Genomic DNA, 15,587 nt, shown 5'->3' with positions numbered 1-15,587 from the left:
TACTGTACCATTTCACAGTGCACATACACTATCCAGCACTGTTACCTCTATATATTGTGGCACCCCACCATAGGCACCTATGTATTCCTTACACACATTCCTCTGTGCACACTGCTCAGTACTTTAGCTTTTCTGTATTTTCATGATGTGCCTTTTAGAAGCCCCTTCTCTTCTAGCACATGCATTCACCATGTGTGCGCTGCACAATACTTGAATCTTCATGTATTGTACTTCTCGCAAGCACACATACACTCAGTACATGCATTCACTGTACATGCACTACATCCCTCAGGTAATGTACCCCTCACAGGTATACATATACCAAGTACATACATTCACCATGCACACACTGCAAAGCTCTGCTCTTTTCATGTACTGTAACCTTCCTGGGCCCATAAACAACAAGCACAGAGTGACCACTACACATTTAACAAATGTAGGGCAAGAGTGAGATAAGCACACAGCAGGGAAACTTTAAAAAGTTGAATGAGCTGTTAGGTCTCACTCCAGTGCCACAGGTTAAAAAGATCTGTTCACTTCTACTGACGACTACACAGTATGCTGCCACCACCGTGCTTGTGCTACTTAACTCCTGGTGAAGGCAGCAGCCTTCCACCACTATAATGGCAGTGCTTTCGGTGCCTCTCTTGGTCCATCAAGACGGAAATGTGTGAAACAAGCCTATGCCATTGCCCACATACATGATCCATGTTTGGCTATGAGAACAAAAATCAGCATTAGGCATTTAGACAACAGTACAGTTGGGCACTTAGGGCAGGAGTACATATCCATTACCAGGCAGAGATCTTTTCCATCTCAACAATGAGGCTAGATGAAGGTGATGTCCTTGTTTTTCTTTGAACTACTTCTCTAAATACTGATAGTATGCTTCTCTGTTTATGGTCTGAGTGTACAGGACCTATCAGCAATTTCATGATACTTCTTCTAAATATATCCACATTGGTAACCAAAATGTTTGCAATCAGGGAGTTACCTTTATATTATACTTCCAGGCATGTTAATGTGTGTTGACATCCTTTGCATGTTCTATCAATAATGGCATTTTCATCCTTACATTGCAATCATAACATTGATGGACGTGCTTTGTTTGTGAACATCATTATGCAGTGGCTTTCTTAGCAACACATAGAAAAAACATCTGAGAGCCAGAAAAATAATTTGCTTTGAACCATTTCTTTTGGTAATCCTTCACAATATCTTAAAGTCGATCTAAGTTTAATGTTAAATCAGGTATTATGATCAAATATTTGTATTCCTCCTAATACCAGTGACAGGATGCCTCAATGGCACAGTTTACATGATAAGCAAAATTAAACTATACGCTCAAATGTTATCTTTAAATATAAAAACATATACTTTGCATTTTTTTATAATTATGGAGAGGGTTTTAAGATATTAGCTTGTATCCCACTATTAGCTTGAAAACCAGTTTGAAACTGAGATTCTCTCAGTTGCCCAATCAGTGAGATCTACTAATGATGTGATGGAATTATATTTAATGTTAAATATTCTATTTTATATTTTTAATAAGTACAATGCCAAATATAGCAGCAACAGATAGCATCTAGATGATCCCCAAGAGGGGGGACCAAATCCATCATCCTTCTAGACGTATCAGCAGATTTCTACAGAGTTTCCCAACTCATCCTCAATATTAGACCTGTCACCCTTAGGGTAGTATTTCCCCAAACATTGTGCCTACTGCTTCCAAGGTTTAATTAGCTTACACCTGATGAATATTTTTATTTATAAGTCCCTTGTAGATTGGTATACCATATACCCAGGGTATGCAAATTAAATTCTACTAGTGGGCCTGCAGTACTTATTGTGCCCCCCACCTTAAGTAGCATTTTAAAACCTGTCAGAGGCCTGCCATTGCAGCCTGAATGCAGTTTTAAACTGCCTATTCGACTTTTCAAAATTATAATGAAAAATCTCCTTTAATGTAAATCAGATTATTAATTGCAGTTTTGAAAATGCCACTTTTAAAAAGTTGGCATTTTTCCTGTCCTAGCCCTTTGTGCTTGAAGTCCTTCTTGGGTCATATGACTGGGTGTAGCTGACATTTAGACATTTTGGAGTCATCCCAGAAAGTCACACAATAGAGGAATTAAGGGCCAGATGTAGGAAGCCGCTTGCATGGTGCAAACTGCGAAAATCGCAGTTTGCGCCATGCAAACAGCCTAACGCGATGCTCATTCACAAATTGCGAGTCGGTACCGACTCGCAATTTGTGAATGCGACTCGCAAATAGGAAGGGGTGTTCCCTTCCTATTTGCGTTTTGCATCGCAGTGCAGAATTGCTTTGTGACCGCGAATGCGGTCGCAAAGCAACTCGTAGTTGCCACCAGTGTCACACTGGTGGTAACTCATTCGCAAAAGGGAAGAGGTCCCCATGGGACTCCTTCCCCTTTGTGAATGTGGACATAAAGGTTTTTTCAGAGCAGGCAGTGGTCCAATGGACCACTGCCTACACTGAAAAAATAAAACCAAATGGTTTCGTAATTTTTTTCATTTTGCAACTCGTTTTCCTTTAAGGAAAACGGGCTGCAAAATGAAGAAAAAAAAACTGCTTTATTTAAAAAGCAGTCACAGACATGGAGGTCTGCTGAGTTCAGCAGGCCACTATCCCTGTGAGTGCAGGGACTCGCTATTGTGTCGCAAAATGCGACCCACCTCATTAATATTGATGAGGTGGGTCTTAGCGACCCCATAGCGAGTCGCAGACGGTGTCTCAGACACTGTTCTGCATCCGAATTTGCAATTCATAAATTGCGAGTCGCACCGACTCGCAATTTACGAATTGCTAATTCAGACCTTACTACATCTGGCCCTAAGTGTGTCTGAATGGACCATCAGCTAGCAGTATGGGGATCAGAGCTGAGCACGGTCCTACATGCAACTGAATAATGAGAGCTCTTTCTTCACATAAAGACTTATCACCTTCACATTGTTACTGCAGCCAACTTGTAGCCTCGGCAGGGGAATCAGGAAATCCCATGCATTTAAAGGAACCTTTTTAGAAGCTTTTCCCACCTTCCAGAGCAATGGCACCAATGCATAAAGATAGGACCATCAAACCAACTGTTCAATTCAATTCTGAACCTGCGGAAGGACTACCAGAGGACTGCCTGCTTTTGTGACCTGCTGTACACTCTGCTAGACTGCTTTGCTGTACCTGCAAGGACTGCTGTGCTGCCTGGAAATAACCCTGACCCTTCAGAGGCCAGCTCTGCTGTTGAGCTCTGCATCTTCACTTGAACCCAGCACTATCAGAGTGACTCCAAAGGCTAATTTAGTAGACTCATCTTCAGAGCCACAAGGACACAAAAGGCTCCTACCATCTTGAACCCACACCTGGACTCAGCCTGGGTGAATCTTGAACCACCAAGTGATGTCCAATCCTTGGTCATGGTGCTTAAGGTGCCCAGATAGTCAAATCCCATAACTGAGGAATTAGAATATTGTTGGACAAAACTGCTCCGAGAACCAGGAGGAGACTGAGACCAACCTGCTTGCCTATCCGCCCGAAGTGCATCACCGGTCAGATTGAGTTTTTGGCTTCTCCCACTATGTTCAACACTGCAGCAGGAAATGCTTTTCAGCAGTTCTTCACCAGAGGGGTATCCAGCCTTGTGGAACCTTCTTCAACTACAGACTTCTGCCTCGTCGTACTGGATATTTTCGAGTTCCGTTAAATCAACTTAGTCCATACATAGAAATCTTCACCACAGACTCCCCTGTGATGATGCTTATCCTTGCATACCATCTGCAGCCTTGCATCACTGAACTTTACCTTCTCAGAACTTTTTTTCAAAATTTCTTCTAAGTCAGAAGGTAAGCTCTGATCGAGCCCAATCCACTTATAATTTCTGATCCACTTTGTATAGTGGTCAGCCACATTTTTTGACCTTGACCTGGTCTCACACCACTAGATGTCTGCAGTTGGAGCTTTGATCTTTGAGTTTAAAGTTTTTATTAAATTAATAAGTCAACACTGGTTTGATTTTTGTCATTTTGGTGTAAACAAATGTATTAAAATGTATTCTGTGTTCCTACGTTGGTGTGGGATTTTTCTTGTGTTGTGTTGTTACATTATTACTGTTTGTGTGGTGCATAAATACTGTACATATTGCCTGCAAGTTAAGCCTGACTGCTTTTTTGTGCCTAGCTACCCAGGTTTAAGCACAGATTAATTTAGTGACTTTTTATGGTTCACCCTGTTCACTGTGTCTGTTGCTTGAACAGGGCTCACTCCCCAGTCAACCAATAATTCTATTTCTCAGAGTAGTCCAACGACTCCATGAGGTAGACATCTATGGACTCACTCTCGAATGAGTCCTACAGGGCTCCATGCTTAGCCCAATAAACTTCAACATCTACATGACCCAGCTGACTGATATTTTACGAGCTCATAACATAAACATTCTTACTTACTCCAATGACACAATTTATGCTGTCCCTCTTGAACAAAATACCCAACACCAGGAATACATTTACCACATGCATGACAGAAGTGTCCAGCTGGATGAAATCTAACTTCCTCAAACTGAACTCAGAAAGAGTGAACTGATAGTCTTCAGTAGGAATGCCCAGGGGGAATCTACCTCATGTTCCACAGACCTTGGCCCATCCTAAACCTTGCTCGCAAGGAAGAAACCTCAGAATAACTAACAAACCAGACATGGCTGCCCAAGTCAAAGCAGTTGCCTCAACAGGCTTCAATACACTAAGGGTGCTGGACAAAATCTTCAATTGGCTACCAGACAACACCAGAAAATAATCACACAAGCTCTCAGCACCAGCAGAAACACATTGCATGAAGGAATTACTAACCAGCTCACAGGAAAACTGCAAATTGTTAAAAAGCAGCAGCCAGACTAGTCCTCAACTTCCTATGCTGAGGCCACATCATACCACACCTTAGGGAACTCCACTGGCTAGCGATACACACAAGTGTGCATACTTAAACTTCTTACCCACACCCACAAAGCTCTCCACAACATTGTCCCTGCCTACTGAAACAGCCATATTCACTTCCACCAACCTTTCAAACACGTCCGCTCTGCTAGTCTCTAACTTGAACATGCCTTATGCATACACAAAATCAGAGCAGGGGACTCTGCCTTCCTGTAACAGGCCTGTAAAGTCTGAAAAGGCCTCCCACAACCTATCAGAGCCCCCTCCTTTCTTTGATACTTTCGAAAGAAACTGAGGACTTGGCTTTTCCAGTAAGCCTCGAGGGATGTCCTCACACATCTGCTACAGAGCGCCTGGATACCCTCACAGGTGATTAGCATGCTACAAAACACTGATAACATAAAAACCAACAATTATAAAACCATGGTTTCTATTACTACATTTAATTGCAAAAGCACAAATAATTATGGTTTGACCTATCAAAACAGAAAGCAAAATTGTAATGATTATAGGCTGCGGTTGAGCAACACAATAAAGAAAAAATTTCCTATCCGGTGCAAATGTCTGCAATACTAAAGTAACTAATTTATTTAACCAGCTTCAGATCATATTATTCAGTGGGAATAAGACACATTTGCAGCATAAACAAAAGTAAAAAAAATTCTCCAGAAAAACAGATTTAAAATTAATTTACAGTTTTTGCTGTTAAATTAAAAATTTTGTTGATTGTGTTTTTTTTTCATTTGAAGTTAAACGTGTGTTTAATATTGATTTCCCACAAAACAAATTATTTTAAATTATTGCCTTCTGCTTCCGTTTACCCTGAAAATAGTGAAGTATGATTTGTTATCCATAAAAGAAGTTCTACTAGGAACAGATTCTTAAAACAAATTCATAAAAAAACACAATATTTAATTGACTTAGGTAAGGAAAAATCTTTCCTTGAGGCATTATAAAAAAAATAAACATCCTAATTTAAATTCATTGAGTCCACGGCTTTATTACAGCAATACAAGCTGATGAGGCGTAATCTGGATTTTGTTGCAAAGAGAGTTCTGAAAAGGCATTAAAATTTAAATAGAGCATAACTGCTAGGATTGATCTTTGAGTGCAGAGTTGTCTCTTTCTCCAGCTCCATTCTCAAAATCTAGAGATGGAACTTCCCCTCCCTCTTTGATGTGTAAACCTCTCATCCCTAAGATACTTTCTGCTGTCACTCACAAATCACTTAGCATGCAAAGTTTTTGTGGGTATTTTAGTTTTTGAAAGTATCTCACCATATAAATAATTACTGGTTCCTAATGCTTTCATTACGCCATTTGCTTACTAGTTGAAGTCAGGTGCAACAGGTCAGTAATTACTTGGTTTGCATCATTTTACCTTTTTAAAGTTTGGTAGTTGTCTCAGTCCTTTCCATAAGGTTGTATATCAGAATAAAGATAACGGAAATATTGCTTGGCAAAAACATCACACTCTTAACATTGTTTACAGAAATATTGCCTCATTTGTTGTAAATTTTACATGACTTACTCCAGTGAGATGATATTTTAGTAAACAATCTGTACTGCTTGATATTTATTGTCAGATGCTGCTTTAGGCCATGATATTCTGGTTCCATGCCGTTCAATGACCCAGGTGTCATAGCATAATAATAGTTATAAAACAGACAGCGTCACGAGGCCCAATATGACTTTTTTGGCAAGTGCCCGTGCTCAGTCATTTGGGCCTGGGACACCATCAGAATGTGTGTTATTATTTTTAGGGCATTTTCTGAGAAACACATTCTCCATAAGTATTGTTACTGGAACTTGGATTAATAGTTTTAATTGACACAGAGGCAACAACTCTTCTCATTAAGCCAAGAGGACAATATTTCCCAGTATTTAACTAATACAATGTTACAATTTGTTTATCAAATTCATGATCTTTCTCTCACTTCTAAATTTACATTTTTCACGTAGTGTTGTTCCTTGAGTTTCATTATACACTTTTTAGTAGTAAATCAGTCATATACCGAAAAATTGTCTGACATAAACATTGTGTTTTAAATATTGTTTACAATATTAACTCATTGAATGTAGATTTTCTATTCTTAACTCCAGTGGGGCAATATGTTTGTAGGTCATATTTAGAATAATAAAATTTCCAAAGCTTTATCTACATGTATTTTTTGTTCCCTTGAGTCCCAATTAAACCATTTTACAAGAGAAGCCAAACAATATAAAGGCATTCATGCAAACAAAGTGTGTTTTGCAATAAAGGAAAAGTTTGAGCATTCTCTCACCATCATTCAGCTATTTTACCCTTTACATTATGTTGAAACATTGCTTCTGCAAAAGTACACCAGAGGTTCCATTCCACAAAAGTGAACTTTTAATTCCTCCCAACGAATCCAGAACATCCAGGATCACCACAGAGTTAAACGGCACCATGGTGTTCCATAACATAAAAGTGACCATCTGTAGGCAGTAATCACTTTCTTTCCTATCAATAGTTTAAAGTCAGATTTATATGAAAAGTAAATAAGTGACACACAGGTATAACTAAGTACGTCCTCCATTGAATATTACATATACAAGTGTAGCTAATTGGGGTGTCGGATACAAAATGACCTATCAGTTGACACAGACAATCACTTTGTAATAAATTTAATGTTTAATAATTGTGTCAATAATAATTAATGTCTTACAGAATAGGACACTATGGCCCTCATTACAACCCTGGAAGTCGGCTGTAAAGCGGCAGTAAAACCGCCAACAGGCCAGCGGTAAAAAAAAAGGAATTATGACCATGGCGGAAACCGCCAATATAGACAGCCACTTTAACACTCCGACCGCCACGGCGGTACAAACAAACAGCATGGCGGTCACCACCAACAGACAGGCGGAAGACAATGTTCCGCCCAGACTATTATGATAGGCCAATCCGCCACCTTTTCGGGGGCAGATTCAATGCGAACAAAAACACGGTGAAAACAGGACCTGGAACGAAAAACACTCACCTCTACACACCCCACGAGGAAACAGGATGCCATGGAGCCTGAACTCCAAATCCTCCCTGCGATAGTCTTCTTGCTCCTCTACCAGGAGCACAAACAATGGCGGCGACGACCACGGTGAGTACTGCACCTACCACACAGGGGAGGGGGGAGGGGAAAAGAGATTGACACAAACATGCAACACGCAACACCCCTACCCCCAACCTCACCCACAACAACATACACACAAATACATGCTGCAACATTACATTTACACCCTCCAAGCCCCCCTGGAAGAACGTAATGACAAAAGGAAATTATTGTAACCATTGTAATCAAGAATAATCCATTAGTCAAAAATGTATATACACTATAAACAATTATGTACACCAAGAATTCAAGTCCAGGTACTGCACCTATATAGTCCGTGGACCACTGGGCCCAAAATGAATGGGCGAGGCCCACACTCGATACCCAATCGAAACAGAGAGAACACTGCAGGGGCATCAGATAGAAATAAAACAGGCACCTCAGGGGGAAGGGAAAGGGGGGCACCTCAGCCGGATGAGTGCACGACGCCAGCTCCACGAGGGGACTCCATGCCCATTGATGTATCCTGGGGAGTGCAAAGCCACAGTCTCTCAAGCCTCTCCAGTGGGTGGTTTGCCCACTGCTGCATCCTGAGGAGTGCAAAGCCACAGTCTCTCAAGTCTCTCCAGTGGGTGGTTTGTCCACTGCTGCATCCTGGGGAGTGCAAAGCCACAGTCTCTCAAGTGGATAACAGTCTCCACTGGTTCTGGAGGGGGATTTGTGCCCAGAGTGCTTCATGCTGCCAAGGACTGCGGTAGTGAATGTCTTTCTCCACTGGTTCTGGAGGGGGCTTTGTGCCCAGAGTGCTTCATCCTGCCAAGGACTGAGGTAGTGGATGTCTTTCTCCACTGGTTCTGGAGGGGGCTTTGTGCCCAGAGTGCTTCTTCCTGCCAAGGACTGAGGTAGTGGATGTGACACTCCAATGACGGTGGTGCAACATGCAAGCTGCCCAGGCCCCTGGAACTGACCACCAGCCTCGTAAGAATGACCACTGGGGATGGCAACCATGTCTGCGGTGGTGCCACTAGCTCAGGATGTCACGGGGCCGCTGGCGGTGCTGGCAGCGGGGTCAGTAGCTGCTGTGCTTGCGGCGGTCATTGTGGCTGCGGTGCTGGTGGCGGCCTCACTGACTGCGGTGCAGGTGGCAGGCTCACTGACTGCCCTGCTGGTGGCTGGCTCACTGACTGCCATGCTGGCGGTGGTGTCAGTAGCGGCGGTGCTAGTGGCGGGCTCACTGACCGCGGTGCTGGCGGCAGTGTCAGTAGCGGTGGTGCTGGTGGGCCGGCTCAGTATCTGGGGTGCTGGCAGCGGTGTCGGTGGCGGCGGTGCATGTGACGGTGCCGGTGCCGGTGGCAGTCTTGTCCGCCGTGCAGGTTGACGGCAACGTTGACTTGCCTTTCATTTTCAGGCCATTCCCCACCTTGGATGGTGGCACAGCTGTCTTGCAACTTCCAACAATTGTCTTGCCTGAGCCCTTGGTGGCAGGTGTTTTGGCCTTCTTCCTCCGGGATGTGGGCAACTTTTTCTGCTTTGGAGGTGGGGGAATGTCCTTGGTCTTGCTCCTTGGGACAGTGGCAGCCCTGTTGCTTGCCACACTCCAAAATCATGCTATTGCTGGCACCACTGTGCCCGGTGATGTGGTGGCTGAGGTGCTGGGTTGGGACCTGGAAAGGCAGGACCTAGGGTACGGACGGGGTGGGGGAGGTGTAGGGAAGAGGTCAACATTTGATAAGAAAAGCTTTTTAGACACACTGGGATGGGTAGATGGAGGAGGTTTGGGAGTGGAGGAAGAGGTAGTGGTTGTAGGAGGTGTTCGTTTGCTGACTTTGGGTGAAGGTGCATGGGCTGTAGGCTGTCGTGAGGTGGATGGCTGTTGGGTGGGTGTGTGACTGCGTTTGTGTACTTTGGGAGGAGGGCTCACAGACACACTGGGAGAGGACAAAAGGATGTGTGAATGGTAGTGGGGGTAGTGAGGGCACATGAGCGGTGTGTGGTGATGGGCGTGCTGGTGATGGAGGTAGTGGCTGAAGATGCAGTGCATGCAGGTGTGAGTAGAGACGTGACAGGGAGGGAGACGTGGAGGATGGGGACACAGTGGAGGCAGTGGATGTTGGTATGTGTGCATGAGTATGATGCTTATGTGAGTGCCCGTGGGATGTGTGGTGCTTATGTTTGCCAGAGCCACCCTTGTGTGTTGAGGTATGTGCATGCTGGTCTGATAGTGTGCTTGGGATAGGCTGGGGTACCGGGGATTCGGTCTGGGTGGAGGAAGTTGGAGGGGGGAGGTTGGACACAGGGACAGTGGCTGTCATCAGTGCATAGGCCATAGCCTGAAATGTTCTCTGTTGGGCTGCCTGGCCAGAATGAATGCCCTCCACGTATGCATTTGTCTGTTGCAACTGCCTCTCTACACCCTGGATGGCATTCAGAATGGTAGACTGCCCAACAGTGAGGGATCTCAGGACGTCAGTGGCCTCCTCACTGAGGGCAGCAGGGCTGACTGGGGCAGGGCCTGAGGTGCCTGGGGCGAAGGAGATGCCCACCCTCGTGGGTGAGCGGCCATGGGACACACACTGAGGGGCTGCTGGGAGGGGGGTGCTGGTAGAGGGGGTGGTGGCTGTACCTGTAGATGCGGTGGGAACAGAGGGGGCCGCCACCACAAGGGAGCTCCCATCAGAGGAGGAGTCAGTGTCGCTGGTCTCCGCTCCTGTCCCCGCCATGGAGCTCCCCTCGCCCTCCGTCCCACTGGTGACTTCAGACTCCGTTGTCTCACCCTCCAGTGCCATGTGGGATGCAGCTCCCTCCTGCTCCGGTGGCACTACTCCTCCGCCTGATGATGCAAATGCACACAAGAACAGGGAGACCACAAAAAGGGGGGGGGAAAGAAGAAAGACATGTTCAGTGCATGAAATACAGTTACCGTTGGCGGACACTACAGGCACAGAAGCCCTCTGCACTACGCCATGCACTTAGAGTTCCCTAATTAATCACAGGGACATGGGGTACATGGCCTATGCCCGATTGCTGCACACATGGAAGTCACAGGAGCCTGACTAGGTGTAGATGGCTCTTACCACTGGTGGGGTTGGGGCGCCACTTAGCCTGCCTCACAAAGGGTCCTTGCCTACAAAGCTCGCCCTAGCCTAGGGGAACCCATTGCCCACCTCCCCCACCCAGAAACTTCCAATGCGTGCAGAGTCAGATGGATGTGACAGTACTCACCCCCTTGTGGCTGCTGTGATGCCCTCAAGCGCCCATCCAACTCCGGATACGCCACTGCCAGGATATGGAACATCAGGGGGTCATGGTGCGACGGGCACCCCTCCCACATTGGGAGGCCATCTCCAGCTGGGCCTCCGCCGTCTTCTTGCTCCAGCGGCGAATGTCCTCCCATCTTTTATGGCAGTGGGTGCTCTGTCTGTGGTGGACCCCCAGGGTCCAGATGTCCTTGGCGATGGCACGCCAAATATCCTTCTTCTGGTGGGTGCTGACCTACAGGAATAGTACAGGGGAAAAGAAAAACTTTAACCGTCCGGACCATCACAGTCATTGTCCCACATTCCCACCCTTGCCCTGACACACATACACTCACTGTCCCATCATGCAGGCCTCATCCCCCGTATCTTCGATCCACACCACTCGAAATAGGCATTGCCCATACAGCATGCTTACAGTGTACTCACCTGTTTGTCTGGAGGACCGTAGAGTAGCGTGTACTGGGGGAGGACCCCATCCACTAGTTTATCCAACTCCTCCAGGGGCCCTTTTCCCAGACACATGAGCCATTGTCGCTTCCAGACTGAGGTCACAGCAACACTTGCAGTGTAGGTCCTCTCCTGTCGAAGATCAGGTATCAAGTGAGTGAACAGACAGAAAATGGCGGTCACGTCCGCTGCGGTGCATATCGTCACCGCCAGCCTACATCGTCATTGGCTTCTGGCACCCATAGGGCCCAATGTTAACCAAAGCAGGATTGCGCCGCGGTCTTCGAACGCCTACCGCGATGGTGTACAACACCAGCACAGTTACCTCATATCCCCTTGTCCCACATTACAGGTCAGGCAGCCGCCATTTCAGGGGGCCACATGGCATTACTTTTAAATGTGTCACACATATCAAGGCCTTGCATACACACAAAGACAGGCACACAGCGGATTGACAAATGTGTGCAATAAAATTGTTTTTTTACTGCCTCAGTGTTGGCTGACTCTGTGCTCGCTGTTCTCATCCATAGGGCACGTCCGCTGGGGCAGGTGAGGAGATGGCGGCATCCTCCGGTGTACAGACCGCTGGTGGACCTGTTAACAATGGAAGAGACATTTAATAGTTCCCTACAGACTTGATTGTGCCTCAATCCAGGAACTTTGTGCCCAGTTGGAGCCAGACCTCATGTCAGCTATCAGCCATCCCACAGGAATCCCCCCCTCTAGTGCAGGTCCTGTCAGTATTCCATTTCCTGGCAAGTGGGTCTTTTCAAACAACAGTGGCCATAGCATCAGGGATATCCCAGCCTATGTTCTCAAACGTGTTGTCCAGAGTGTTGTCTGCCCTGCTGAAACACATGCGCAGCTACATCATGTTCCCTCAGCTGGAGGATTTGCCTACAGTGAAAGGTGACTTCTATGCCCTGGGACATATCCCCAACATCATAGGTGCCATTGATGGGACACATGTGGCCTTGGTCCCCCCCGCAGGAGTGAACAGGTGTATAGAAACCGGGAGAGCTACCATTCAATGAATATGTCTTTCACTTTCACCCAGTGCATGAGCCCTGACCTGTCACTTTGCCTTTCCATTTCACAGATGTGGCTCCCACTGTGTGACCTCTGCTATGTTACCACATGGACTAGAGCTGTGTGACATAGGTATGTTCACAATACAATGGACATTGCTATTTTCCTCAGTTATTGCAAATACACATTTGTGAAAGCACAGACTGACTCCAGATTGTTTTTTGATTCAAGGGTGTTTATTTAAGTGAAAAATAGTGGAGGGGGTTGGAAAATGGTCAGAGGTGATGGTGGAGGAATGTCCATCGCAGAGTCCAGTAATTTGTCTCACAGGTGCATTGTCCAAAGGGGCATAGGAAGTAGAGCTAGGGCAGTTTAAGGATGGACAGGGTGACAAAGTGGGACAGAAGGATGACATTCAGGGTGGTGTCATTTCTTGGCGGGTTCTTGGCATTGTTCTATGTCTTTGTGCTGGATCTGAGGGACCATTTGCGGGGTGGTTCTCCATCTGCAGGGGGTGGGGTGCTGGTGTCGTGGTCCTGTAGCGGTGCCTCCTGTCCACTAGGGCCGGCGAAGGTGGTGGGTAGTTCATCATCCAGGCTAGTGTCAGGGGCCCCTTGTTGTGCCACAGTGTCCCTCCTGGTGTTGACAAGTTCCTTCAGCACCCCTACAATGGTGACCAGGGTGGTGTTGATGGACTTGAGTTCCTCCCCGATCCCCAAATACTGTTCCTCCTGCAGCCGCTGGGTCTCCTGAAACTTGGCCAGTACCATTGCCATTGTCTCCTGGGAATGATGGTACTCTCCCATGATGTTGGAGAGTGCCTCATGGAGAGTGGGTTCCCTGGGCCTGTCCTCCCCCTGACGCACAGCAGACCTCCCAGTTCCCCGGTTTTACTGTGCCTCTGTCCCCTGAACCGTGTGCCCACTGCCCCCAGGTCCCTGCTGTTCTTGGGTTGGTGGGTTTGCCTGGGTTCCCTCTAGTAGTGGACACACTGCTGCTTGACGTGTCCTGGGGTCAGAGATATGGGCCCGCTAGGTGGGTGCTGTGTTGGTGTTTCCTGAGGGGGGAGGCTCTGTGGTGGCTTGTGACTGTGCCAGGGGAACCGACTGTCCCGAGGTCCCAGATGGGCCAGGCTGGTCATCTAGATCCAGTTGGACAGAGCTGCTGTCATCACTGTGGGCCTCTTCTGTGGGGGGGGTTGACTTGTCTGGAACCTCCTGTCCGGTGACGTTGGGTAGGGGTACTGCAGGGGTGGAAAGTCATGATTATTGCATCTGTGTGCCATTTTGTGCAATGGGTTGGTGACCCTGTACCCCAGTCTTACACTCTTGTGCACGACCTTGTTGTGATAATTGTTTTGAGGTCTGTAGTGGACATGCTTTGGTGATGGGTGCTCATGCTTTGAGGTTGCATGCAGGGCTTGGTGTTGCGATGGGTGGTTTGTGATAGTGGGACATATGTGAGGTGTTGGAGTGATGGGGTGAGGGTGAGGGTGGGGGTATGTGATAGCATGCAGGTAGGGTGGGGGATATGGTAGTTAAGATTTGTCTTACCAGAGTCCATTCCTCAAGCTACTCCAGCCAGCCAACCGCCAATGGAATACCGCGGTTGAAAGACCGCTGCGTGGATTAGTGGGTCGTGATAGTGTGGGCATATTCCTGTTGGCGTGACAGTGTCGGTTTTGTTATCGCCAGTTTATCACTGACCTTTGGTGTGGCGGACTTGTGTGGGTGTCTGGATTTTGGCAGATTCCGAGCTGTGAGTTGTAATAGCTGTATTGGAATTCCACGGCCGCTGCGTTGTGTTGGCGGTCTTCTGCACGGCGGTAAGTGGCATTTACCGCCAATGTTGTAATGAGGGCCTATGTGTCTCAGTAATGAGATAAACATTGTTTGGGCATTCACAAAATTTGACTTTGTTCACCTTTTTCCTCTATATCGGTGTATAGATCCTAAGAACTAGCTGATATCCTTTTTGTCAGAGACACTATGTACCCGACAAATGATTCAGTGAAATGTCTCTACCTTGTTTGTACCATATTCCTATCAAATCAGACTGTTTCCACTTGAGGGACTATGCCATCTAGATCAGGGTATTAAAATGTGGCATTGTATTTTGTCCTGGTAAGGTGATAATAGAAACTAGCTGGAGTGATGCCACTGGCATGATTTAAGTAATTGGTGTTCCAATTGTGAAGTAACCATGTATGAGAATAATTGCCCGACCTTGCAAGGTGCATAAACACAATCAGTTAAAATGCATGGTCTCCAGGGACGGCAGAGGCATTGTTGAAGCCAGGTCCCCCTCGAACAGCATTGGGGGGGCTATGTATTGCTTCCCCATTCCTTGACATATCACTCCTGATACCACAAATTTGGAGCAAAGTTTCTAAACAGAATCAGTATCTTTGGCCCCAATAATTCCACTCCGTGAGCTAGTGTGTCTCATTAGAAATATCAACCTCTACACCGTGGTTCTAACCTAAGGATAACTGCTTTAAAACACTACTACCAAGTTTCCCAATAGGAGAATACAACAGCCTTCAAAATTACAAATGAATGCTGTTTGCAAAGCCAAACTTTTGTAGTTCCTAGGCTGGCTCAATGCCTTTGTCTCCAAACCCTTTTAGCTTAGCTGAGAATTGGTATGCATTTGATAGTTATAATTCTGTCATCATTTATAAACTGGTCAACCCCAAGTGTAAATCTGATTCTCTATCTAATGATGCCCCTATTTTGTAAGTCATGTCTATGCCTATAATTTTCAAATTTGTTACCCAAGTCTTCCTTTCTTTTGTTCATTTTACAAGATCACCATAATAGAGTACTCCTAAACAGTGCCTGAAT

The 15,587-nt window shown here is 46.2% G+C and overlaps 1 protein-coding gene across 5 annotated transcripts in view; it reads left to right on the top strand.

The window, feature by feature from the left end:
- NCAM2 (neural cell adhesion molecule 2) overlaps nucleotides 1-15,587 on the top strand; it is a 1,466,086-nt gene that overhangs the window by 1,210,743 nt on the left and 239,756 nt on the right. The window lies entirely within an intron of this gene.

This window comes from Pleurodeles waltl, chromosome 8, assembly GCF_031143425.1.
Source record: "Pleurodeles waltl isolate 20211129_DDA chromosome 8, aPleWal1.hap1.20221129, whole genome shotgun sequence".
Classification (NCBI taxonomy): Eukaryota; Metazoa; Chordata; class Amphibia; order Caudata; family Salamandridae; genus Pleurodeles; species Pleurodeles waltl.
This window is presented reverse-complemented; position numbering and strand designations above follow the sequence as displayed.